The sequence below is a fragment of the Chlorocebus sabaeus genome, chromosome 9, assembly GCF_047675955.1.
Source record: "Chlorocebus sabaeus isolate Y175 chromosome 9, mChlSab1.0.hap1, whole genome shotgun sequence".
In the NCBI taxonomy this organism is placed as follows: Eukaryota; Metazoa; Chordata; class Mammalia; order Primates; family Cercopithecidae; genus Chlorocebus; species Chlorocebus sabaeus.
In genome coordinates, this window is record NC_132912.1 from 28788691 (window position 1) to 28816012 (window position 27322).

General features: G+C 42.0%; 1 non-coding gene and 1 pseudogene across 1 annotated transcript in view; one reads left to right on the top strand and one right to left on the bottom strand.

Moving 5' to 3' along the window:
* LOC103238060 (uncharacterized) overlaps nt 1–22712 on the top strand; it is a 36356-nt gene extending 13644 nt beyond the window's left edge. The window contains exons 4-5 of the transcript XR_005235180.2: nt 13728–13763; nt 20936–22712. This is a non-coding gene — a transcript (uncharacterized protein). The remainder of the gene's footprint in view (nt 1–13727; nt 13764–20935) is intronic.
* On the bottom strand, nt 14844–14967 carry LOC119618827 (5S ribosomal RNA; annotated as a pseudogene).
* Nucleotides 22713–27322: the final 4610 nt, after the last annotated feature.

Genomic DNA, 27322 nt, shown 5'->3' on the forward strand with positions numbered 1-27322 from the left:
GGGCATGGTTTTGCTCTGTTGTCCAGGCTTGAGTGCAGTGGTATAATCATAGCTTGATGGTATAATCATGGAAGTATAATTGTAGCCTCCACCTCCTGGGCTCAAGCGATCCTCCCACCTCAGTCTCCCAGGCAGCTAGGACTACAGGCCACACCATGGTGCTCAGTTAATCTTTAAATATATACATATTTTTTGTAGAGACAAGGTCTTGCTATGTTGCCCAGGCTGGTCTCAAACTACTGTCCTTAAGTGATCGTCTTGCCTCGGCCACCGAAAATGCTGAGATTACAGGTGTCAGCCACTGTGCCCAGCTCACCATAAGCTTCTTAAGTGGTTTACTTGATTCCACTTGTGGAAGGCTTCGATCTCTTCCTACACAGCATCCAGGGAAAGTGTGATGCCTGTATAAATCTTTCAGTGGCTCCCTATTGCCCAGCTCATATGGCCCTACTTGGTTTGGCCCCTGCCTTTCTATAAGCCCTCCTTCTCTCACCCTGTCTCTGCCCCTCCTCTTTTCACAACCTGTGGCTGGCCCTCCTCACATCTGTCTGTTTCACTGATGAATACTCAGTCTCTGGTAACTGCCCTAGTGCAGAGGCTGTGCAAATCAATATTTGTTTTGATTGTTGAATTTATTGCCACACGTTAGATCCTAGAGTAACTAAGATGAACTAAAGAAAGCTTCCACCAAACAGGAGCTGTTAGTCAAGTAAGTGACACAAATGTGTACACAGAGAATATTTACAATTCGTTGTGATGGGGTGAACATGAGGGGAAGTCAAGGAAAGGCTTCTCAGGGAAAGAACACTTGAATTGAGTTGATGACCTTCCCCGTAAATCTAAACCATCACATAAAAACAATAACTTCAGGAAATATCATGGAAAAATATGCTAAAATATTAATATTAGCATTCCTGGCTTTTAGTTTGTTGGAAGATTTTTTTCTTCTCTATTTTCATATTTCCAAATATTCCAGCATGAATTATAAAAGTTAGCTTTTTTATGATAAAAAAGTTAAAAAAAAAAACCCAGAGGAAGTAGTTCTTTAGTTCTTACACACACACACACACACACACACAAAATAAAATAAAAACAAATGAAAACAAAAATCCCTGTTGAGCAATGCAAACACACATTACACTTTGATATTAATAAAACAAGACACACTGGGATATCTCATTGTGCATTTTCTCATGTGTTTCTGGAAGTCAGCTACAGGTACTGGAAATGAAGCTCCTTCTCAAAATAAATTTTCCAAAAACAAAAAAATTGAAGAAAAAAGTGAGAAAAAGAATGAGAAATGTTGAAATCTTTTTACTGAGTTTATGAGTTGAGTGGGTAGCAGGGAAAGGATAGGTTGGGAGGGAACAGGGAGGAAAGGAAATAGGATTTTTTGGTGATGTTCCACTCGTAAAAGTCAGTGGATATTTTTACAGGTACCAGCTAGTCCTTCCTGAAAATCCTTTACTGGTGACAGGCTGTGAAGCAGCAATAGGAAGATAAATGCTTTTCTGAAGAGTAATTTTAGTGCCGTGTGGAAAATGTGAGGGGAAAAAAATTAAAGATCGAATGGAAAATCCATCCACGGGCCAACCCACACCACAGAAGCGTTGGGGACCTTGCGTGTCCTAATTAGCCCCTACACCCGGAGCAGCAGCCCCAGCAGAGGCCTCTCTCTGGGCAACTGCCCTCGTCCTTTGTGGGGGGCAGCCTGGGTAAAGAGCATTCATTTACTCCACATGCCCTGAATGTGGCTATCATTTTGAGGGTGCAGAAGAATTGGAAAGTATAAAAAGCTAAGACCACCAAGCAGTGACCTTTTCCCCTTATTCTACAATGCAAGTCTATTTTTCCATAATGGGTATTTAGATGTTTTTGAACGGAGCCTTCCCAATGCAGGCAGTGTTGCAGGGAAGCTGCTTGCAATCTCTAATCTCTCTTCAACTCAGCTTCTTTTTCTACCCTAGTCAACCCTTTTGCAATCACGATGAAGTTCATGCAGATCTCACCAAGACTCATATCCCTTCCTTTTGTTTTCTCTCCGTGCTGAGATGATCCTCATGTAGTGCTCTTCCGCAGTTCAGAATTTTCCCATGCTCCCGTGGCAAGCTTTAGAGTTTCCAATGCCCGAGAACCACCCAGCTGGCAGAAGCTAAAAACAAGATGGCGTCATCATGAAATAAACCCTACTAGTATGTGGGGGATTCATAACTTTCTCCCCTCTTCTTTACTCATACAGCTTCTCTTCCAAGTCAGAGAGTTTGAAATGATAGAACATTCTGAGGATTTCCTGAGAGCTTTGTACTGAGACTTCTTTAAATATCTAAGAGAAACATGGGCAACTGTAATTTCCTTCCTAGGACCACCTCACTAGATGATACAGTTCCGTTTTCACAAGGGTAGCTAGTGGCTGAAAATAAAAGTCACACCCCATGTTCAGAGCATTGCCATTTTATGTTTTGAGGTACAATTGACCCTTGAGCAGCTTGAAGGTTAGGGGCGCTATGCATACTCCTGAATACTCCAAAATCTGTGTATAACTTTTGCCTTCCCAAAAACTTAACGACTCACATAGCCCGCTATTGACGGGAAACCTTACCTGTAGGATAAACCTTTGATTAACATATATTTTGTATGTTCTATGTATTCTGTACCGTATTCTTACAATAAAGTCAGCTAAAGATAAGGAAATGTTATTAAGAAAATTATAAGGAAGAGAAAATGTATTTATTATTCATTAAGTGGGAGTGGATCGTCATAAAGGTCTTCATTCTAGTTTTCTCTGTGTTGAGTAGGCTGGGGAGGAGGAGAGAAAAGAGAAGTTGGTTTTGCTGTCTTGGGTGTGGCAGGGGTGGAAGAAAATCCACATGTAAGTGGAAACTTGCAGTTCAAGGGTCAACCGTGTATTTTTTTTTCCAGTCAAAGGGACTTTCTGCTCCCACATGGGCAGTCATTGAGTTCTAATGGTTGACGTTTAAAACACAAAAACTATAGGATCTACAGGAATAATTTCACATTTAATTGAAAACAGGAGACAATCCCGAAGGACTTAGCATAAAGGAGATGATTCCTGGTCCAGTCTTAAGCCACCTGCTGTAATATGTCCAAAGTCCCTTTTTGGTCCTGATAGCCCAGACAATAACTGGGAATGTTTACTTCTCTTGTCTTTAATCCTTAGCCTAAGGGTTTGTCTGTTTCTTAGTTTTAATTGTTGTCTTTTGAGGAGTTTCAATCAGGTCTGGTTAGATGTAGAATTAAGTTGGAACCTAGTTTGAAGGAGTTTACTTCCTTTGGCTATAATTGAAAATGGTAGCTAGGGCCAAGGGAGTGCTGACAAGATTGCTAATTTGGCCTCTTGTGACCAAGAACCTGACTTGATGAAGCAGTGATGTGGGATTATTGCGTTTGAAATGATGTACTCACATAAGCTTTGGTACAGAAGTTACCAAGAGCCTCAGGAGCACCAGGCTCCAACCTCGCCCAGCTGACTTAGGGAGAGCAATGGTTCCAGTTTGCTGGGCACTATTCCAGGTTTAAAAGGGAAAGTCTCAAGCTCTGGAAAACCCCTTAGTTCTGGGCAAACAGGAGAGTTGGTCACCTGGAATTCAAGTCTGAATGAATCAAAACAAAAAAACAACTGGGGAAACACTGATGATATCAGGTTTGAGTTTTCTTCTTTTGTAGGATGAACGTTGTTCACAATCATTTTACTAACTGGGGTGGAGAAGAGTGTGCGAAAGGGAGCACAGATGGAATATATATATACATATATGTATATGTGTGTATATGTGTGTGTGTGTATGTGTGTATATATGTATATACACAAACACACAGTTTTTTAGAGAGGGTCTCACTCTGTTGCCAAGGCTGGAGTATGGTGGTGAGATCACGACTCACTGTAACCTCCACCTCCCGGGCTCAAGTAATCCTCCTGCCTCGGCCTCCAGGGTATCTGGGATTACATGTATGCGCCACCAGGCTTGGCTAATTTTTTGTATTTCTGGTAGAGACCAGGTTTTGCCATGTTGCCCAGGCTGGTCTCGAACTCCTGGAGTCAGTGATCCGCCCACTTTGGCCTCCCAAAGTGTTGGGATTATAGGTGTGAACCTCCAGGCTCGGCCTACATACATATATGTATGTGTGTGTATATATATATATGTGTATGTGTGTGTGTGTGTGTGTGTGTGTGTATGCTTGCAATGAGACTGTTTTCAAGGCAGCTTGTCTTCAGTAGTGGCCAAGATTAGAGAATGGACCAACCTATGATACCAACAGAGGTTGAGTCTAAGCTAAGGAAAGCAATTTGGGATGAAGAATGAGTCTTTCCTTCCATCTTTCCTTTCTTCCTTCTTCCTTCTTTTTTGTTTTTTTAATTTCAAAAGTAATGTATGCTGTGTAGACAGCAAGGCTGAAACTATCAGAATGTGGGAGAGTCTCCTTGTCCAGAGGCAGCCACCCTCTGTGCTCCAGTACTTGATGTTGAGTATTCATCATGGTTCCATCGCTCCAGAAGACCAAGGTTGATTTAGGGGCTGTGGTCAGCCTTCATGATGGAACTTGGCCTTTTGGCCACTTCATTGTGTTTGTGAATCTATCCTGGATAGTGACCAACTTTCATGGTTTGTCCAGAGCTAAGGGGTCTTCAAAGGCTTGAGACTTGCAGGTTTGGGCAGTAATATTAATATTATCTATACCTTTTCCTCATCTACAGCAGTTAAATTGAATCCAAATAGTGTGCTGTTTGCCTCCCTCTCCATCTTTACCCAATCAAAAGTGAGAGCATTATTCACTAAACTGTGAGATATATACATACAGACAGTCGGCTCTGTTGCACAGGCTGGAGTGTAACGGTGTGATCTTGGCTCACTGCGACTTCCATGTCTCAGGTTCAAGTGATTCTCATGCCTCAGCCTCCCAAGCAGCTGGGACTACAGGCATGTGCCACCACGCTCAGCTAATTTTTGTATTTTTAGGAGAGATGGGGTTTCACCATGTTGCCCATACTGGTCTCAAACTCCTGGCCTCAAGTGATCTGCCCACCTCAGCCTCCCAAAGTGCTGAGATTACAGGCGTGAGCCACTGTGCCCGGCCCGACTGTGAATAATATAAAACCCAGGGTTTCTAAAAAGGGAGATTCTTCCTGTGGGCAAAAATGGCAGGACTTACAGTCTTGCTCGTTGAGTCTTTGACACTGCTGTGTTCAGGCTAAACACTTAAACTCGAGTTCAACAAATGGAAAGGGACAATTGTAAGGATATAATTCTAAAGAGGAACATGATGTTAAATAATCTGGCTTATAAAATCATATCACTGCATTTTCCAGTTACTGTCTCTTCATGGTCACGTTCCCACATGGCTTTACCCCTGTGTTCACAGGACAGTGGGCATGTTTGATTCTGCCTCCTGGGAGGGCCTGCAAGAGAAGCAAAACACAGAGGCCCATAAAGACAGAGGTGTTCCTTCTTATTTCATTATTTTTTTTTTGTACTCTGTTGTCCAGACCAGAGTACAGTGGTGCAGTCACTGCTTACTGCAGCCTCAAACACCCAGGCTCAAGCAATCCTCCCACCTTGATCTCTCAGAGTAGCTGGGACCACAGGCATACATCATGATGTCTGGCTTATTTTTAAATTTGTTATAGAGATGGGAGTCTCACTATATTGCCCAGGCTGGTCTTGAACTCCTGACCTCAAGTGATCCTCCCACCTGGACCTCCCAAAGTGTTGGGATTACAGGCGTGAGCCACCATACCAGGTCCCCTCTCATTCCTATCTCGGGACATCTTCAGGGTTCCATTTTGCTTCCAAGATCCTTCCTCCTCTCCAATGCTGGGATGTCCACTCCCCGTAGGGAGGGGCTAACTCCCACCCTGAACTTCGACCACTCTTACCCCAAGTCCTCAGCAGGGCCAGCATCAGACTCTAGCAGAGCAAGCCCGATGGCCACACAAAAGGCAGACACCCCCATCAGAGGACAGGGGCATTGTGTTGTCATATGACACTTTCCTATTTTCCAGAGTGTGGCATGTCGATTTTTAAAACAGAAATCAAGGAATGGAGAAATTGTATAGCTGTGCGTATGTGACTGTACCTTACCTGGACATCAGTTTGCCCTTTGCTTGTGGTAAAATGATATAGATGATATTGTCTTGAGGGATCACTGAGATTTTCATACTCTTTGAGCAGACCTTTGAGAAATTCCTTGGTGAAATCATTTCTTAGTGGATTAGTATCCCTATAAATTATGAAAACATGGCATCTAACGATGAACGATGACCTCAACACAAATAAAATGATGAGAGCCAAGCTGCTGTGGACCTCGGAGGTTCTAGGGAGGTCTGTTCTCATGACCACATGCATTTCAGCTGGCCTAAAGATAACAAAAAGGGACTTCAAAATATTAGGCTGCGGTTGCTTCACTGATCAAAAGGAGGAGGGAGTTGTTTTGAAGGTTTCATCTGGTTTCTACCATGGTGGCGTTGCAGGTCCACTCAGACCAGTTGTTTTGTATCCTCAGTCAACGTATCCAGAAACTGAAAGGATCTGATGCCTGAAAAGGGAACAACAAAGCCCTCCAAGCTGGAGTAAATCTGACAACAAAACAGATTGCAGCAATAATAAGAAAAAAAATTCATTAAGCCAGACATGTTTGAAATATAGGGACTCCCTGTGGAACCACAACGAAGACAGATCAGACACAAAAGCGTTCAGTGTCTCCATTGTAAAATCAAAGCTCCAGTTAATGGGGCAACTTTGAACATAGTTGAAGTAATAGGTTCATTATTCTGCCTAATCCCCACTTTTCACTGTGAAACAATGTTAAATGTTAGGATTCTTTGGAGGTATGAATTAACAAATACTGAGTTTCCATGACATTTTTAGGGACATGTTTTATTTTCCCCATTAAAAAATTCAGCTATTTCTCTAATGTGGTTAATCTCCAATGTGTTCCCGAAGAAGCAACTAATGATTAGACAGCAAAGTCAAACAGTTAATTTTAAGAATGTGTGCTATGACCCAGAATTGGTGCGTAAGGTTAGCTACAGATCTAGAGTCCGAAAATGGAAACTGCCATGGAATCTGGCAGGAAGAAGGTAGCACTTGGGTTAAAGGGGTCCAAAAATGAGTGTCATTGAAGTTTTCACTACATCTTAAAATAATGTGATTTTGAAAGATTATTTAAAAATTTAATGAAAACCTTAGTTTACACAAAAATTTGACAAGTAAGTAATATTTCTAACGGTTTGGTGGGAGTAGGGCAGGAAAAAACTTTGTCAAATTGGACTTTCCTTTAAGAGAATCTTTAGAATTAAAATGTTACCACTGATGATGACATAATATGTTGGCAGAAGGAAGACATGTTGGAATGATGTTAAAACGAGCAAGTTCAAGTTATTTCTTGGCGGTCTTACGATCACGGACATGGGTTTATTAAAAAATCGTTCTTGTAATGATTATGGAGAAAATTGTAACCTCGAACATGAGACAGTCTAAATTTAAACATTCCTTTTTATAGGTTTCTGTGATAAATTGTTAATATGGTGCTCGTTAAATAACTGGTTATTAAATATGGCCCTGGGTTGTACAATAAGAATAAATGTAGTGTCACTTTAACTAATCTTTGAAGGACTATTATTCCAGATATTTAGTTTTACCAACACAGGACCCTATAAAGACTTGCAGGGCAGACATATTTCCTTTTTGCAGATTTAAGAAATGTAAGCTTTAGGCTTGCCTAAAGCTGAGAACCGCTGGGGTGAGTAGCCAGCTCTTCCTTTCTCTGGATCAGTGCCCACTGTGTTTTGGTGATCGAAGAAGACGCTTTTGCTTCTGGGTTGCTCTTGAATGAGACCTGCAGCTTTAAAAATATTCTTGGCCTGGCTCACGCCTGTAATCCCAACACTTTGGGAGGTTGAGGCCGGTGGATCACGAGGTCAGGAGATTGAGACCATCCTGGCTAACACGGTGAAACCCCGTCTCTACTAAAAATACAAAAATTAGTCAGGCGTGGTGGCGGGCACCTGTAGTCCCAGCCACTCGGGAGGCTGAGGCAGGAGAATGGCGTGAACCTGGGAGGCGGAGGTTGCAGTGAGCCAAGATCACGCCGCTGTGCTCCAGCCTGGGCAACAGAGTGAGACTCCATCTCAGGAAAAAAAAAAAAAAAAAAAGTATATATTCTTGGCCTAGTTTTAGGCTAAAAAAATGCATTATCACTCCTTGCCATTCTGTAGTGAATGAATGCACTATAAATCTTCATTTAACTTTATTATTATTTTTAATTACAAGATTTTTAGAGACAGACAGGGTCTTGCTCTGTTGCCCAGGCTGGATTGCAGTGGTGCAATCATAGCCCACTGCAACCTCCACCTCCTGGGCTTAAGTGATCCTTGACCTTGACCTCCCGAGTAGCTGGGACTGTTGGTGTGCACCACCATGCCTGGCTAATTTTTGTATTTTTTTGTAGATTCAGGACCTTGCTATGTTGCCCAGGCTGGTCTTGAGTGTTTGATCTCAAGCAATCCTCCTGCCATGGCCTCCCAAAGCTCTGAGATTACAGGAGTGAGCCACCATGTCTGGCTCTAATTCTTCATTTTAATATATAAAATCTAGGTGCCCTTTTGTGTCCTATCTGTGGAATTGCCTGGTTCTTTTCATCTGCATTATATTTCCATCTAAAGGGACTCCTAAGTTGCTACTATAATCAATGAATAATTTATCACTCACCATCATTTATTGAGCATATGCTGAAAACAAGTTGGCAAAGAACTGAGAATAAACTGCAGATATTTAAAGAACTTTTAGAATAATGGAAATTATTGTAAAAGGGCTTTTGGGGAACTGTCTTTCATTTAAAGAGGTTTCGTCTAATAGGCAAAGTGTGGAGTTTGAGAGAAAGGTAAGGTGAGGATATTACTTTGGGAGTCCCCAACATTGAATCAGTCATCTAGGGTGTGAAAATGGGTGGAAAAGAAAAACTGAGGTCTGAGAACCATAGTCTAGTGATGTCAGAGTATAGAGTAGGGCTCCCTTCCTGGCTGCACAGAAGTTTAAAATCATATGGCCTTGGAAGCCAAACTTAGGAAGTGTTGAGGAAAAGGAGATTGTTCAATAGTGCCAAGCACAGTGGATGCAACAAATAAGACAACATTGGCCATTCATTTTGTCAGTGAGGAGGTCATTTTGATCTTGACATGGGCAGTTTCTGTGGATTAGTGAAGATGAAAGTCTAAATGGAGTATATATTTTTTAATTTTTATTTTTTGAGACAGGGTCTCTCTCTGTCACCCAGACTGTAGTGCAGTGGCACAAACGCAACCCACTGTAGCCTCCACCTCCTGGGCTCAAGTGATCCTCTCTCCTGGGCCTACCAAAGTGCTGGGATTATAGGCGTGAGCACCACCGCACCTAAATGGAGTATTTTCATGAGAGGATAAGAAAAGAGAAAAGAAAGATGGTCAACATAGATAATTCTTTAGAGAAGTTTTATTATAAAAGGAAACAGATATGGGAGGTGCCTTGAGGGACTTGGAGTTAAGGGATTTTTCTTTTTTTTTTTTTAAGATGGTAAAAAGTTGCAGCCTGTTTTTCTGGTTTTGCTTTGTTTTATTTTTTAGAGACAGGGTCTCGCTTTGTCACCCAGGCTAGAGTGCAGTGGTGGGACCGTAGCTCACTGCAGCCTTGAATGCCTTGGCTTTACCAATCCTCCCTCCTTAGCTCCCTGAATAGTTGGGACTACAGGTGCACACCACCATGCCCAGCTAGTCTTTTCTTTTCTTTTCTTTTTGAGACAGGATCTCACTACATTGCCCAGGCTGAGCTTGAACTCCTGGGCTCAAGCAATCCATCTGTCATGACTCTCAAAGTGCTGGGGTTACAGGCGTGAACTACTGCGAGGCCAAGGTTTTTGATACTATTGTGGCTAATGTCATCAACTCCCCAATATTCACTCCACTACAATGGATTAGCCTAAGCCAATCATGGTGACTGTGCAACTCATGCCAAGGATGGGTTTCGGAATACACGAGGGACCTCACTTTAGCTGATGGATATGAAAGGAATTCTAACGCAAAGGTGGAGAGCTGGCTTGAGGGAGACTTCAGGGAAAAGTTCTAAATTCCTTTACAAACCATTGAAGAAGAGATGATTCCTCCTCTTCTTTCTCTAGATGCTTTTAATTTTGAGGCCTGGTGCTGCTTCAGCCATCTTATCTCCAGTCTGTGATTGAGGCTAATACACATGGAGATCCAAGTGGAAAGACATGCAAGAAGTGGACCTGGAGCCTGACATATCACGCCTAAGGCAAACCTTCTCTTTAGGCTTTTTTTGATGTGAGCTAACATATTTCCTTACTTTAAAGCCACTTTTAGTTGTGATTTCCTGTTACTCGGACCTGAAAACATCCTTTTACTGATACTGATAAGTCCTGAAACATTGCTCTTCAGAAAGCTGTGTACGTGCACTCCTTGAAAATATGCCACAATATGTTGAAATACATCCTTAAAATAAATAATAAATACCTTAAAATATGTTTCAATAAATCTAAACGCCATTGGGTATAATGAGTATGTTTGTCAGTAAGATTTTTTGTCAAAATTAGTCTGATCAACTTTTGAGGTGTTGCGTCTATCAGGGGCACAGTATGTATTTGCTGGCTACATGTGACTGATGCAGTGTGGAGGCTCCCAGGGGGAGGTTTGCTCTGTGGCCTCGGGCCTCAGGGTGGAGGCAGGTTGTGTGAAGGCAGTGTCACTCTTGATGGATCCCATATTGAAACTAGTTTTTGAATATCTCTTGAATCTTTTCTCTCCATTCCCAGAGAGTCTGCCTTTGTTTACCCCCTTATAATATCTTCACTGGATTCTTGCCAAGACATTGTAACTGTGCTATCATGAGACTTCTCACTTCTCTGCTACAAGACAGTCTTATTCCTCTGCACTCTCTCCTTGTAGGTTAAGTCCCTTCCAAGATGCTTCCAAGTTCCTTCCTTACAAACATAAGGAATATGGTGCTCTCATTCTTCTGGTTCCCTGGTTATTCCTGATATCTCTGTATCTTTGGGTTGCACACCCTTTGACCTTTCAGCTGGATACAGAAGACATTCAATACAGTTTGAAGGAGGAATGAATAGGGCAACCTAGCAGTATGTGCATTGTTGTCTGAAAAAAAGAAATCGGTATGAACTGCTTCAGGAGAGAAATGGAAAGCTGGAGGCTTGGGAAGTGAATTATGCCTGCAGGCAAGTTTTCTAAAAAATGATTTTTTCTTTTTTGTATTTTTCACTCTTTTTCCCAGGCTGGAGTGCAGTCGTGCAGTCTCAGTTCACTGCAACCTCCACCTCCTGGGTTCAAGTGATTCTCCTGCCTCAGCCTCCCGAGTAGCTGGGATTACAGGTGCCTGCCACCATGCCCGGGTGATTTTTGTATTTTTAGTAGAGATGAGGCTTCACCATGTTGGCCAGGCTGGTCTCAAGCTCCTAACCTCAAGTGATCCGCCTGTGTTGGACTCCCAGAGTGTTAGGATTATAGGCATGAGCCACTGCTCCCGGCCTAAAAAATGTTTTGACCAGGTTGCTGGCATTAAGAAATTGGGAGATTTTATATTAAATCATCTGGATTTCTGGCTTATTTTGACATCAATGGCTCATTCCCAAAAAGCAGTAGCCAGCTGGGGCCCACTAGGGTCCCTCCTTCTGGGGGTTCTCAGTTTGACTCATTCCTCAGCCGGCCTTTATGTTACCTGCATGCTGCACTCAGCCTCAGCTTTGGGATTGTTCCAAAACTTCCAGTGCTCTGCTCTTACGTGTTCATGGTCCAGGCCTCCGTGGACTGTGTCAGAGGCTGTCACTGCCCTAGTTTAGGGATCAAAAGCTCCATTATACATTTGTCCTTTGGTGCCCAAATGCCTCCTTGTTTCCTGCAACAAGCCAAAATTTGGAAACCTGGTTTCTGATTAGAGCTCAGCTTTCTTTTGAAGTCTCTCACTTTTCTGAATTCTTCTCACTTTTCAGAGTGTCAGCGTCCTTATTTGTAAAATACATTATCTGGACAGATGAGCTGTGAGGTTGTGGACTGTCTGTGGTTATTGTGAATTCATCCTGAAACGTATCTGCGTGTTATGCGACCCTTAGTTGAAGGGTACAGGGCCGGTGGGGAGGGTACTCTATCTAACAGGAGCCTTGCCTGACATGGGGGATAATGGCCTATTTCCCTCCTGTCAAACCTGAAGCCTCGGGAATTTCTGAAATACTGAAACCCACTCCTTTGGCTTATGGCTCCATGTAAGCTGTAAAACACACACTCAACACTTGATACTTTTCATTACGATGAAAGGACCCTCAAGTGCCAGTGACAGAGTATGTTGATCTATGGTTAGGGGCATAACATTGTGCTTGACTGTCTTCAGGAGAGTTTTGCCCAATCGTGGCTTTAACTTGACATCCAGACAACAAAGCTCCCTGATCACATTTAATAGGAAAATTTAATAACCCTTTCATTGAGTATTTCTGCTGCCCCCGTAGATTAACCTTTAACAAATGAAGCTTTTGTTGCCACACAGCCTCAAGAATGTCCTCTCTGTGATAAATGTGTCTAAATTTGTGTGGACGTGAGGTCTCTGGAGGCTGAGAGAATCCTGTTGTGTGTGGAACAGTTCCCAGGGAGCCAGCTCTAGTGGAATCAATGTCGCCAAGACACTAGGAATGACTTCCAGGGCCCACAGCCTCCTAATCACACTCATCCACACTAAATGACAACATATAGAAGAAACCCATTTCTCCAGGTTTTTAAGTACCAGGCACACACAAACAGCCAAATAATTTCGCCGAGATTTTAAAATCAATGGTCATCTATTTAAAAATGGAATGATGGACCTGCTGTGCTGGTTCACACCTGTAATCTCGACACTTTGGGAGGCTGAGGCAGAAGGATTGCTTGAGCCTAGGAGTTCGAGACCAGTCTGGGTAACATAGCAAGACCCCATCTCTACTACAGATTAAAAAAAATTAGCTAGGCGTGGTGGTGTGTGCCTGTAGTCCCCACTACATGGGAGGCTGTGGTGGGAGGATAGCTTGAGCCCAGGAGTTTGAGGCTGCAGTGAGCTATGATTGTGCCACTGCACTCTAGCCTGAGTGATAGAGTGAGCCCCTGTCTCGAAAAATAAAATAAAATAAAAACGAACAGTGGGTTACTGTGGGTCACAGCAGCATAGCGGTTGTTGGGAGGTGTTCGTGATAATGTGATGGGACAGTTGGTGTTGTCATGGAGACTAATCCACATTATGTGGACAAGAAAAAAAGAGTAAAAAAAAGTCTGTATTTTATTTTGTGAATACCTTATAAACATTATGAAACAATGCTTATTTACCATTTAGCAGAAGATACTCTAGATGTACGAGCTTGAAGAGAATTTGAAAGAAAGAACTGATAACACTGCAGGATCTTTCCCAAGAGCTGTTGCGTCACTGTTTCCTGGGGTTTAACTGGATGATATCACAACAAATCCTTCTACATGATTTTGTCATACTGCTCCCTGTAGATCAGAGAAATTTTGATTTACAATCATTTTTATTTATGATTATGAATGATGGCTTTGAAGATATTTTAAGGCAATGAATGTGTCATGGAAATTTCTATTACTTTCAGGTTATGCTGGATAAGTTCACAGCTTGAATTATGTTTAGTCTCTAATATTTAAGGTTTAATTATTGTTGTGATTTTTTTTTCATTTTCAGGTAAGCCTAGAATTGTATGATTGGAACTCAATGACGGTAAATACTTATTATACGCCACAGTTTATTTGCATGATATATGATATATTTTTATTAAGTGAAAAAGTTTTCTAGTACATATATATACACACACACACACACACATATATGTACTTAACACTTACTTATTCTAATGAAACTTTACGTTCCTTATTATATACTATACCTTATGTGCTCAAAGTGCCTTTTTGCACCCTTGGATCTGTTTGAAATCAAGATTTCTGGCTTGTAGATGTATTTTTAATTGGGAACAGATGAGCCCCTGGCCACCAGGGTGAATTATTTGGGACTGTGGTGTGTTCCCCTCTAGCACTCTGCACCCTATGTGTTTCTTCTGCTTCCCTAGGGAGGTGATTGGTGAGTCTTAGGGAGGGGCCAGGACAAAGGTCCTGTGGCCTGGGGAGGACAGGTTATAGTTTAAGCTAACACCCCGTACGTGCTAGGAAGTCACCAAGGAAGGAGGTGGCCTTGTCCCCCGGGGGAGTTTGCACTTGTGTGCCTGTGGCTTGTCACGTAACCAAGGTGACTGGAGAGACTGGCTAGGTCCTGGAGAGTCTCACATTTTAAATTTTAAGTTAATTATTACTTTTTGAAAGGAAGTTTGCCTGTGTTGTGCAGGCTGGCATCGACCTCCTGGGCTCAAATGATCCCCTCGTCTCAAGTGATCCTCAGGCTGAGATGACAGTAGCTGGGACGACAGGCATGGGCCACTGTATTACTCAATTTTCATACTGCTATGAAGAAATACCTGAGACTGGGCAATTTACCAAAAAAAAAATGTTTAATGGACTACCAGCTTCACATGGCTGCAATCATGCAGGAAGGTGAAAGAGGAGCAAAGTCATGTCTTGCATGGCAGCAGGCAGGAGAGGGGTGCAGGGGAACTCCCCTTTATAAAACCATCAGATCCCATGAGACTTGTTCATTACCACAAGAACAGTATGAGAAAAACTCATCCCCATTATTCAATTACCTCCCACCAGGTCCTTCCCATGACATGTGGGGATTATGGGAACTATAATTTAAGATGAGATTTAGGTAGGGACACAGCCAAACCATATCAGCCACTGTGCCCGGCCACGCCTGCAGCACCTCGTATTCCCAGGTGGTCTCCCATCCAAATACTAACCAGGCCCAAACCTGCTTAGCTTCTGAGTTCAGATGAGATCAGGTGCATTATCTTCAAGATGTAGTATTTGCAGCATCGATTCTAGCTTCTACACAATGTGCAGGGACATTGAATAGATCTTGTCCAAATCCCAATTTATCTCTGTCAAGCATTGCCTCATCCCATAGTAGGAATGAGATAGAGAACGCGGTAATGCCGCAGTTCAACCGCCCTAGAGTGACAGAAAAATGAGATGGGTAGAGATAAATACTACTACAAAAGCTCTCGTTTCCTAAGTGCTCTGCATTCTATAGCAGATGGAAATAAAATGGGCATCTATTCTGGACTCCAATGTTACCTTGCCCAGGACTTTGTGACTGTCATCAAGGCATGACTACATACCTGTGTCCAGTTAACCACCAAAATAAGAGCAGTGGCTCCTTCCGATCTCCCCTTCCCCTACTTGGAGGATGTGTGTGTGTGGGAAAGATTGCCTGCTGAAACTTCACACACCTTTGGACCCCAGCACGCTCCCAACTTTGCGCTTGCTGTTTCAGGTCACTTAAGCTGATATTAATATTCCTTCTCATCTATTCCCCTCCCTTTTTGATGTAAACAGGAAAAAACAAAACAAACAAACAAAAAACCAACTTTCATTCCCTTGTTTAAGGCAGATGCCATGAGTGAAGAGGGCTGGTTAACAGTGAATATGTAGCTGGGCACAGTGGCTTACGCCTGTAATCCCAGCACTTTGGGAGGCTGAGGCAGGAGGATCACCTGAGGTCAGGGGTTTGAGACCAGCCTGGCCAACATGGCGAAACCCTTTCACTACTAAAAATACAAAAATTAGCGAGGCGTGGTGGCAGGCGCCTGTAGTCCCAGCTACTGGGGAGGCTGAGGCAGGAGAATCACTTGAACCTGGGAGGTGGAGGGTGCAGTGAGCCGAGATTGTACCATTGTACTCCAACCTGAGTGACAGCGTGAGACTTTGTCAAAACAAAACAAAACAAAACAAAACAAAACAAACCCAGTGACTATGCATGAGGGAGAAGCTTTACTATCTTGTGAATAAAAGGAAATGTGTTCTGAAGGCATCAGGTGGCTTATCTTTGAATCTCTGGGGCATTGTCAGAGGACTGTGGGGCGTTTAAGCCCAGACAGAATTGTCTAAGATTATTAAATGAAGGAGTCCCACATTCATGGTGACTCAAGCTGTTAGTACTTCCTTTCTTCTGGGATCCAGCCTGTTGTGGCCTCTTTAGTATCAGCAGTGGCTGCGCAGAACATTGCCAAGCCCTTAGCAACCTATTCAGAAGCTCTGTGGGGATGGCTGGGGAGTCCCAGGTTTGCAAATGCAACTGCGAGTCAGCCTGGAAAGTCGGCACCACGGTGCCCCTCTCCCTGCCTGGCTCCTTCCAAGAAATTCCCAGCTACCCTGCTGTTTATTAAACAGCTCAGTAAAGAAAGCCCAGGGGGCAAAACAGTCATCTATATGAGCAGAAGGCATTCACAAGTTGCCAGAGTGATTTTGTCTGAGTGTTCGGCCTGGAGGTGGCTGAAAGAGGAATAATGAAACTGAACGGGCAGTCCAAGCGGACATGAAACAACGATTACACAGTGGGTATTTCTTTGTAGTTAGGCACTCTCTTTGCCAGCGTGAAACTCAACTTGAACTTACTCAACAGTTTAAAGTCAGGGATTCCAGAGACTTAGCTTTGGAGAACATGTGAAGAAATACCCACCGTTCAGGGGCAATGCTGACATTTACGAGGCTGATGCGAAAGATCGCATGTGTGAATGGAAATACTTTATCATTATGGATTTATCCTCAATGATGCATGTTTGTAAAGCAGCTAAAACTAAAATACATTAAAAAGTTCTCAATAATTTTATACACACACACATCCAAAAGCAGCTGCATTTTTACAGATTAGCTGTTTAACTGGTCAAGGGCAGTTAGGCTTAATTAATGTGAACTTAGCCACTAAAGTTAATAAATTCTCCCATGGGAGCTATGAATTGAGAATGTGAAAGGAAGTTGTCTATTTAATAGCTAATTAAATGACTAGTGTTTTCCTACAAAATCATTTTCTGGATTTTGCAAGCTAACAAGGAAGCGTCACTTTGATTTTTTTTTTTTTTTTTAATCAGGAAGATTTAAGACAATTTTTGCTCTGTAAAGCAACAAAAAAATAATTCATATAGACTTCATGGAAGATTTGTTTGTTTGTTTTTAGAAAAATCTTAACTATTACAAATATTTCCCTAGTTGCCTGTAATCTAAAAAGTCAAGACATTTGCTATTGGATTAACAATGCTTTGACTGACTCACATACTGATTTTGAGTTATTATTTCAGCTAAGATGAAAGAAAGTTTCATAAAGAAGGCAGTGAAAACCCAGGATCCCTGGCCCCCAAGGTGGTTTTGTGGTAATAAGAGGTTAGGGAGCTTTAATCAGTGACTTTGGCATCTTTACTCAATATATGAAAGAATTACGAAGGTTCCTTAGGTACCGAACTTCCTCCCAAGGAGGGAGCTTATAACTCAAAAACTTAAGGATTTAAGCGCATTGACTAAAATTCAGTTGTGAGAGAAGGGAGAATTCTTGTTTGAGAATTCCCTGCATAGTCATTTGACAATCACCATAAGACTTTCTTATAACACTTTACTGAGGTAAATTTAAATATAGTAAAGTGAAAAAAATCTAAGGCAAAAAATGTGATGACTTTTATACATATGCTTACAGCCACGTGACTACCACACAGTTCCGTGTTCCTCAGCTGAGTGCAATTCTAATCTTTAAGAGGTGGTTTTGGCCGGGCGCGGTGGCTCACGCCTGTAATCCCAGCACTTTGGGAGGCCGAGGCGGGTGGATCACGAGGTCGGGAGATTGAGACCATCCTGGCTAACACGGTGAAACCCCGTCTCTACTAAAAATACAAAAAATTAGCCGGGTGTGGTGGCGGGCGCCTGTAGTCCCAGCTACTCCGAGGCTGAGGCAGGAGAATGGCGTGAACCCGGGAGGCGGAGCTTGCAGTGAGCCGAGATCGCGCCACTGCACTCCAGCCTGGGTGACAGAGCGAGACTCCGTCTCAAAAAAAAAAAAAAAAAAAAAAAAAAAAAAAAAGGTGGTTTTTGTTATGCTTGTTTTTTTTGGTTTGTTTTTCTGTTTTTTTTTTTTCACAGCTTGGCACTTAAAGTGAGCCAAATATTTCTCCAGGTACACTCAGCTGTAGAACTAGTGATCCTGTCCAATGCTGTAAGAAAAACAGGCTGTGATTAAATTTGTTAAGTAATAATGGTTTATTGGGGCCGGGTACAGTAGCTCAGGCCTGTAATCGCAGCACTTTGGGAGGCCGAGGCAGGTAGATCACCTGAGGTCAGGAGTTTGAGACCAGCCTGGCCAACACGGTGAAACCCTATCTCTACTAAAAATGCCAAATTAGCCAGGCGTGGTGGCGCATGCCTGTAATCCCAGCTACTCGGGAGGCTGAGGTAGGAGAATTGCTGGAACCCGGGAGATGAAGGGTTCAGTGAGCCAAGATCACACCATTGCATGCCAGCCTAGGCAACAAGAGCAAAACTCCATCTCAAAAACAAACAAACAAAAAGAAGTAATAATGGTTTATTGGACTTGATTTTGGTACCTCCTTGAAGGATTTTGAAGAGTAAGTGTGAGCATGTGAAGCTTTGCAATGAGAGATTATTTTACTCCTTCCTAAGATAGGATTCCCCTATAGTCTCAGAACAAAGGATAGTTCTTTGAATAGTGTATTTCAGCCTTAGGGAATCACATTTTAGTACTTCATTTTATAGTGGGTGGGTGAAGATTTCATTATGGGTATTCATCAATTCTCATAATTTAAAGTCATAAATTAAAAATCACTAATTTAAAAGGGTTTAATGTCTCCATTGTGGAAGGCATTTGGGATCTTGGTGTTTGAGTTAGTTTCCTGACCCAAAGGCTCAGACAGTGGAAGTATCATCTCCCTAGTCTCCAGCATTCTTTAAAAACACAATTACAAGAGATAATACATGCAGTGCCTGGCACACAGCAGGGTGAAAAGCAAATGTAAACTCTTTCCTCTTCCCTCACCATCCTTCTCCTCCTTGATCTCACTTCTAAATGTCATAGCTGAGTACGGGTACCTGTGAATAGATCAAGAGATGTCGGACAGTGGAGACAGGTGAATCTTGAGTTAAGGGGGAGATGAGGGTGAGGTAGTGGTGGAGAACATAGGTAGGTTCAGGGTCTAGAAGGTGAGTTGGGCTGGTGTCCTGAAATATAAGCCTTGTTGGCAAACACAGGCAAGAGAAGGTCCAAGTGATAAGAGTTGATATTAAGGACCAATGGATATTGGGAAACAGTTGAGCAAAGGCAATTAATTGAGCACAATCATTCCATTCAATTCAACAAACATTTATGGAGTCCTTTCTATGTGCAACTAAATGATTTCTGAGTTAGGAACAGCCTAGCATGTGGCAAGTATAATTGATGGCTGATTGCCAACCTTGGGCAAGGACAGTCGATTTCTGCTCTGGCTTGAGTAATCTGGTTTGGGTAGATTAGGATCACAGTAAACACTGTGTTGGGGGAGGGTGTAGAGTGGGGGAATGACACATTTCTGCATGGTTGCAACCAAAGACAGGGCTTCTGGGAGACCTATGTTGTAAATGTTCCATCTCATTGGGCTGTGTCCATTTATATCTGTCTCCCTCTGGCGCTAGATTTTTTTGGTTTTGTGTATTTCTAAAACAGAATCTTGTCAATTCCTTCTGAAGTCTTCAACTGGAGTTTGGGTTGGGAGGGCCATGCTGTGTAGAGTTTGGAGCCACGTGGGGCCTGCCAGCATTATTAAGTTGCATTCTTTTGACATGTGTGTCTCCCTTTGCCCCAGCCCTGTTCCCCAACTGTGAAGCAGGCTTTGACTTCCATACATTATGGAATATTATGCACATAAGAGAAAAGGACTTCATTTTATTTTCAGTTTTTTTCCATACTTCATCAACAATTAACCATGTTAGAAAAAGTAGAGCTGAAGTAATCCCATCAGGAATTGGCACTGGATTTCTGGAAAACTTAGCCCTAACCACCTCTTTTATTTAGTGTGTTTGTATAGGAATTGAGAAAAGCTTGAGTGTTGGTTTATCTTATGTTTCCAACTAAGAACAATTTCATAAATACTAGAAACCTTGCAGGGAAAAAACCTATTTTCATTGAATGATTAATGCACTAGGCAAGAGAAATTTGAATGAGGCACTAGGCAAGAGAAATTTGAATGAGTGGAGACTAGAAGTGGGTTTCTTGATCTTCTTCTGCATGCAGCATTTTTTTTTTTTTTTTAATTTGGAATCTATCCTCAAAGTTTGGATATTTGTATAGGTTATGAAACCCAGTAGTCAGATGAATGTCACATCTTCATTAAACAAAACAAAACACAATTTTGTGCCTTCTGAACTGAAGAGTGGTGTTACCCATCTCTGTGGAGTAGGGGATGTGGGGGGCTCTCCAGCCTGTGAATATAGGATCTAACAGCACACGCCCCTTTATGTTGAGGGGCCTCCCAGTTATAAGGCTGATGTTGTTTTTTATGACAAGAAACTATTTGCAAAATTTGATTTAGGAACCAATGAGCTAAATTTAAGATTATGAAAATGAACCAGAAAGAGAAGATTCTGATAAACAACTTTGGCTCTTGGGAGGCAGACCCCTCACATCCCATGGGGCCTCCAATCAGAGGCCTCGAGAGAATCTCTAGAAAGCCTGAGAGTGGGTGAGGCCTGGGTCCCTGGAGACTGCTTCTGGCCCCTGGCCTTCCTCCACTTTGGGAGAGACCATCCTGTCCTGGAAACACGCTCCGTGGTGACGCCATGGCAGGGTTGGCCTTCTGGAGTCCGTGTCTCTGGAAGCCGCATCCACGTCCCGTTTCCTGGTCCACACTGAGTGAGGCTGGGAGAGGGTTTCCAGGGGCACTTCCGTTTCAGCTTGTTTCTATTTTAATGCCTGGAGACAATTAAGACCAATGTCTGCTGCCAGTATTTTTTTTTTTTTTTTTTCCACAGTTCACGCTATTCTTAGAAACAGTTGAGCCAGTGGCGGTGGAGTCTGAAGGGTCTGGAATCTTTTCCTTCGTGTGGCAGCAACTTATTTTTCCTGCGGAGGCTCGGTGGTGCTTTTCTTGGGCTCAGGATTGCGGCTTGGATGGCTCATTCCCTGGGAGTGCACACACTGAGCCCTTTGGAAAGGCAGCAGCAGGGCAAGGATCAGTGGCAGGCAAAGAGGCAAAAAAAGCAGGGCCCGGGTTCCATAGGCAACTGCTTTGTTTACAGTTCCAGAAACGGTGCTTGTTCAACTATCCTGAACTTTTGTAGAAGTTCAAACTTGGAAACTGTAGTGATGAAAATGAGAACTGTGTTTTAAAAATTACTTTTAACTGTCTGTGAAGTAAGTCTACATTTTGGCAAAATGGGCTGCTTTTAATCTGGTCATGTGGGATTTTAAAAAAATTTAATTCAGCTGGATTTTGCAAAGCCCTTGCATTGTATGACATGAGGTTATTTAAGGTATAGTTTTGTCTTCAAAGAGAAGAAATAAGACACACACATGGATTTCTAGAGTAAAAATAACGAGGGAATGTTATTACCCAAAAGCATGTATTAGAAAGCTCACTTGCAGTGATGTTGAACTGGGAACATTCCAGAAGGATTCCACGTGAAGCAGTGTTTGCTTTTGTATGTTTGAAATGCTCCATAATAAAAATGAAAAACTGTAAGAGCAAAAGAAATAATAATACAGATTATGAAGTAATTAAAATGAAGCAGAGAAAAAGCCTGTAAGATGCAGCCTAAATAAATGATACTTTAAATCAAGCTTATCCAGCCCATGTCTTGTAGCCCGCAATGCGGCCCAGGACATATTTGAATACGGCCCAACACAAATTCGTAAACTTTCTTAAAACATTGTGAGTTTTTTTTTTTTTTTTTTTTTTTTTTTTTTTTTAAGCTCATCAGCTATCATTAGTGTTAGTATATTTTACGTGTGGCCCAAGACAATTCTTCTTCTTCTGATGTGGCCCAGGGAAGCCAGAAAACTGGACACTTCTGGTTAAAATAATCATTTACGCCTCAGTCACATATATTAGAAAATGAGAAGGACTGAAAAATTTGCCAGCTACGTGCTTGACATAGTACAATAGAAAAACAACAGCAAAGCAAGCAGAAAGAAGGCAGAAGAAGGAAGGAAACCATAAAGATAAGGAGAGCAATTAATGAGCTAGAAAACAAAGTAATAATGCAGAAAATCAACCCAACTAAAAGCCGGTTCCTTGAAAAGAGTGATAAAGCCATCTCTGGCAAGCTGACCAAGGACGAGAGAAGAAAAAGCATGAAAAAGAAACAGAGCATAGCTACTCATGGAGATTTTAAAGCCTGTAAGAGAATACTATGGACAAGTTCCTGACAGTACATTTGGAAAGAGAGAAACCAGACAATCTCCTAGAAAAATATTAATTACAAAAACTGAGGAAAGAAAAAGCTGGAATATACTTATAATCAACAAAAGAAGTGAATCAAGTTAATAATCTACAGCCTTCCTTCCCCGGATGCCTCCCCCTCCGAAAAACAGGCCAGACACAACCAAGTTTACAAAATCTTCAAAGAACAGATAAGCACTACTTTGTATAAACTTTTTCAAAGAATAGGAGAAGGACAACTTCCCACATCATTTTGTACGCATAACCTTGATAATAAAACTGAACAAGTAGAGTGTAGCAAAATTATAGGTCATTGTTAATTATGAACATGAGTGTAAAGATCTTAAATAAAATATTAGTAAACCAAATCTATCAAAATATTTAAATAATACATTTTTGACCAGTTAGTGTTTATCCTAATGTTGCAGGATGGTTTACATTAGGAAATCTTTTTAATGTAATTCACCACATCTGTACATTTAAAGATGTTCAAATGTTACTGTATATTGCTTACTGTTTTATGTCTATAAAATATAAAAATATAGTTAATTACTGTCTATCTCTGGTGATGGAGAGTAAACAATGAAATGGGGATGCTTTAACTGACACTAAAATATTTTCTTTCTCAAAAAGTAAAAAGGTAACTAAAGGAAAGATTGTGTTAAGGATAACACTTCTTAGATCTAGTGGATGAACCCCTTGGTCATTGTCATTGTTTTCATTTTTTCTGAATTGCTGAGATATTACACAACTAAACATGTTTAAGAAAAAAAGAGAAAAGGGCAAAATCTGGAACTTAGATGATATCCAGCACTGTTCTATTGATATATTTCATTTATGCTCATTTATGCACTAAATGAATATTTCTACTAAAAATACAAAAATTAGCTGGGCATAGTGGCACGTGCCTGTAATCCCAGCTACTTGGGAGGCTGAGGCAGGAGAATTGCCTGAACCCGGGAGGCAGAGGTTGCAGTGAGCTAAGATCATGCCACTGCTATAACAGATTATCTGATATAATAGATTATCTTTTCCATTTAAAGTTTTTTCTTAACTAATCTCCTGCCCTACCATTATCAATGCGTCTCCATCCAGTGTTTACCAACACTAAAATTGATTCACTGGCACCTTTCTGTCTGTCCCTTCCAACTCACTCTCTCCTTACCAAGCCAGGAATGTTGCCAGCCAAAGTTCTGCAATTGACAGGTTTGTTGGTAATGGTGGGTCTGGGGTATTTTTCTGCTCCCGCCTGCTAGTGTGGACTCAGATCCTGGGTCCACCTTCACACTGACTTTCTTAGGACTTAGGAGAGAGAAATCATCCTCAACCTTGGGGCTAATGATGTGACCCTTTGCTCAGTGACTCTCAAACCACAAATACTCTTCTAGCCAAGGTCAGAGGTCAGTTACCCATGGGGGACAGGAGGGCAGCAGAAGGGACATCATAATTGGATAAATCTGTTAAATTTTCATATTTCCAATTTATTTGCTGTTCGTTTAGGCCATGTCTGCTCTCTGTTCCTCAGCCCCTGTTACCCCTATCATCCCGAAGTTTCTCTGCATTTAGTAGTTCATCACACACTTGTTCAGGGTACTGAGGTCCACATATGACGGTTGGCACTGAAAATGCCATGAAGAGCAAGACCTACGCCTAACCCTGGCGAAGATTTCCCCTTTGTGGGTGAGACAGACGTGCACTGGAGGTAGAAACCATCTCAGCTGCTTTATTCTTTAGACATTTCTGGTTTATGTTCTTTTTACATCTTAGTTCAATTCCAGCTTTCTTGTGAAGGTTTCCCAGATTTCCCTCCTCTGGGTTCAAACATACATATCCATGTTGTTACCAGGTGTTAGCTCTGGCACTTAGTCCCCCCTGCATTGTGTGGGGAAAGACCACTGACATAGACAAACGAACCCGGGTCTGGTCCCTGATCCATCTTCTTAGCCGTGTGATTTTTTCCTTCAATTCTCAAATCCTTTGTCCTTTCCTTTGTCAAAGGAGGGTAATCCTCATGCCTCACAGAGTGGTCATGAGTATTCCGTGAGCTAATGTATAAGGGAACCAGCCTGGGGTCTGTCTCACCCATGGTCGCTCATTAATTATTAGTTTTTCCCTTATTTTTTCATATCTTTATTCTTCATCTATCAAAGAGTTAGTCTATCAACTCGAATTTCTCATCTGCCTCTAAGGTGCTGAGATTCTGATATATTGTTCTTTGATTATCAGCAAACCTAGTTATCGCCTATGTATATTTTGTTTTCTGAGCATGATTGTAAGTTTCTTGAGAATTGTTATAATTTTGGCATCCTCGCTGTGCTCCAGGCAGTGAGGCCTCTCTGTGTATATCACTAATCTGTGTGTCATTTCTATGTCTGTCTGTTGTGTTTTCCATTACAAAACACAGACTCCTTGAGAGTATAAGTTATAAAACTTCCTGGCCATGTTTCTTCAGTGTCTGCTACCTTGTTGTACAAAGGGGAGTCTGAGAAACATTCAGAGTGGTAGGGAATGACAAGCCGTCTTCCACCTTAGGCCCAGCTTTCGTTAAACACTATTTCCAGAATTACTTATATTCAGAATAATTGATCTTCCATTGAAGCACTCTGTTAGAGTGCAACATTCCTCAGATATCCTGTTCTGATGATAGCATGATTCCAAGTCGTCGTCATTTTATTCATTTGATTGATCCTTGGAGCATGTACCCATGAACTGTTTATGGCAAGTAATTGAATTTCAAATCTTATCTCTCTATTGTAATCTGATATGTGTTCCTACTGTGCTTTGGCTCCAAATATAATAAAAATCACATTTCTGAAATCCAAATTTTACCTCCAGGGATCTTTCTGCTCTTGTTAATGAACAGTTTGTGTACGCTGAACTCTCTGAAAGAGTTTAGTCAAACAATCCTCAACCCTTCCACTCTTTGAAAGCTCATTATTAGTACATACTAATACAAAACAAACAGCAAGTCTTTTGTCATGAGAAATACTTCCCCAGGCTGAAGGAGTTTAATATTTAGAAAATGACACTCACGCTGTCCTTCTTCAGAGAACTTACTTCTATCAGTAAACATATATTCAGTTATGATTTTCCCAGATAGCAAATATGACTAAAGTATTACAGCATTTCCTTGTTGGTGCTCAAACAGTCCAAGTACTGCCTCTTTAAGTGGGATCTTATCCCCCAAGTTAACAATTTAGTTAATAAGTGTTTAGTTTGAACCTCTTCTAACACTTAACACCTTGACTCAAGTAGGCCCTTGGTCCCTGGTTGTCTCAAGGATCTGTCTGAAGACTTTCAATAATCTAAGTTTAGTAACATTACTATAGCATAAAATCAGTCTCTCTCTCTCCCTCTTTTTTTTTTTTTTTGAGACAAAGTCTCGCTCTGTCGCCCAGGCTGGAGTGCAGTGGCGCAATCCTGGCTCACTGTAGCCTCTATCTCCAGAGCTCAAGCCATCCTCTTGCCTCAGCCTCCCGAGGAGCAGGGACTATGGGCACACGCCACCATGTTCGGCTAATTTTTGTATTTTTGTTTTGTAGAGTTGGGGTCTCACTATGTAGCCCAGGCTGGTCTCAAACTTGTGAGCCCAGGCAATCCTCCCATCTTGGTCTCCCACAGTGCTGGGATTATAGGTGTGAGCCACTATGCCCGGTCAAAGTCAGTCTTGAGCCAGTTAGGAAGAGTGCTGCCTGCCACACAAGAGCTTTGAAAACAAAAAACAAAAACCCTAAAAGTTTAGCTGGGCACAGTGGCTCATGTCTGTAATCCCAGAACTTTGGGAGGCCAAGGCACTTGAGGTCAAGAGTTGGAGACCAGCCTGGCCAGCATGGTGAAACCCCATCTCTATTAAAAATGCAAACAAATTAGCCAGGAGTGGTGGTGTGCGCCTGTAATCCCAGCTGCTCAGGAGGCTGAGGCAGGAGAATCACTTGAACCCAGGAGGTGGAGATTGCAGTGAGCCAAGATGGCGCCACTGCACTCCAGCCTGGGCGACAGAGCGAGACTCTATCTCAAAAAAAAAAAAAAAAAAAGAAATCTAAAAGTTTGTTTTATAAGTAATGAAAATGTATATTACATCTCCAAACAGACTTCAAACCACTTGGCTTGCATCAAGGACTAACTCTGAATTTCTAATGGCTACAATTGATAGCTTGGAAAAATTGTGATTCTTCTGTGTGCAGTGTAGGTGTGTGTATCAGTGAGTTAAATAAATGACTTTTGTTATGTAACAGCTTCTCGACTTGTTTGAGATATTAAAGATTAATTTGTGCAACCTAATGAAGCAGGCTGAACTCCAGGTTCCTTAAAACAGGAGTGAGGCCCATGTATAAGAGAAAAAGAAGGAAAAATCCTGATTCACCCCCGTCTCCCAGCCCTCCCTATTCTTATGGCCTGAGCATTTCTTTCCCAGGATGGAAGGGACTTGACACTTGAGGTGTCTGTGCCCTTTGCACCGTGAATTGTCTGTCCCGAGCACACATTTTAAATCCTTTGTTTGGATCCCTTTTCTAAAAGAAAAACGAAACCAACAAAAATCCCAGCAACTTAGCTGAGCACGGTGGCATATGCCTGTAGTTCCAGCTACTTTGGAGGCTGAGGTGGGAGGATGCCTTGAGCCCAGGAGTTTGAGGCTGCAGTGAGCTGTGATTGTACCACTGCACTCTAGCCTGGGTGACAGAGTGAGACCCCAACTCCAACTCTTTAAAAAAAAAAAAGAAAAAAGAAAAAGAAAAAAGTGGTCAAGGGTGAGTTAGGTTCTAGAAATTAATTTGAGCATTCAAGATATGCATCAAAGTGGCCCTACCCTTTGACTGGGGTTTTGCCTTCTTTGTGATTTCTTGGCCGTGTGTTTCTCCACTCATAGCCTCTAGTTTTGATGGAGAGTAAGCTTGTTCCTTGTGGGGAGAGGGGACACCCCTCTAGCAACTGTTAATTCAGTGGTGGGAACTTATATCCCATTTGCTCATTTTCAGTA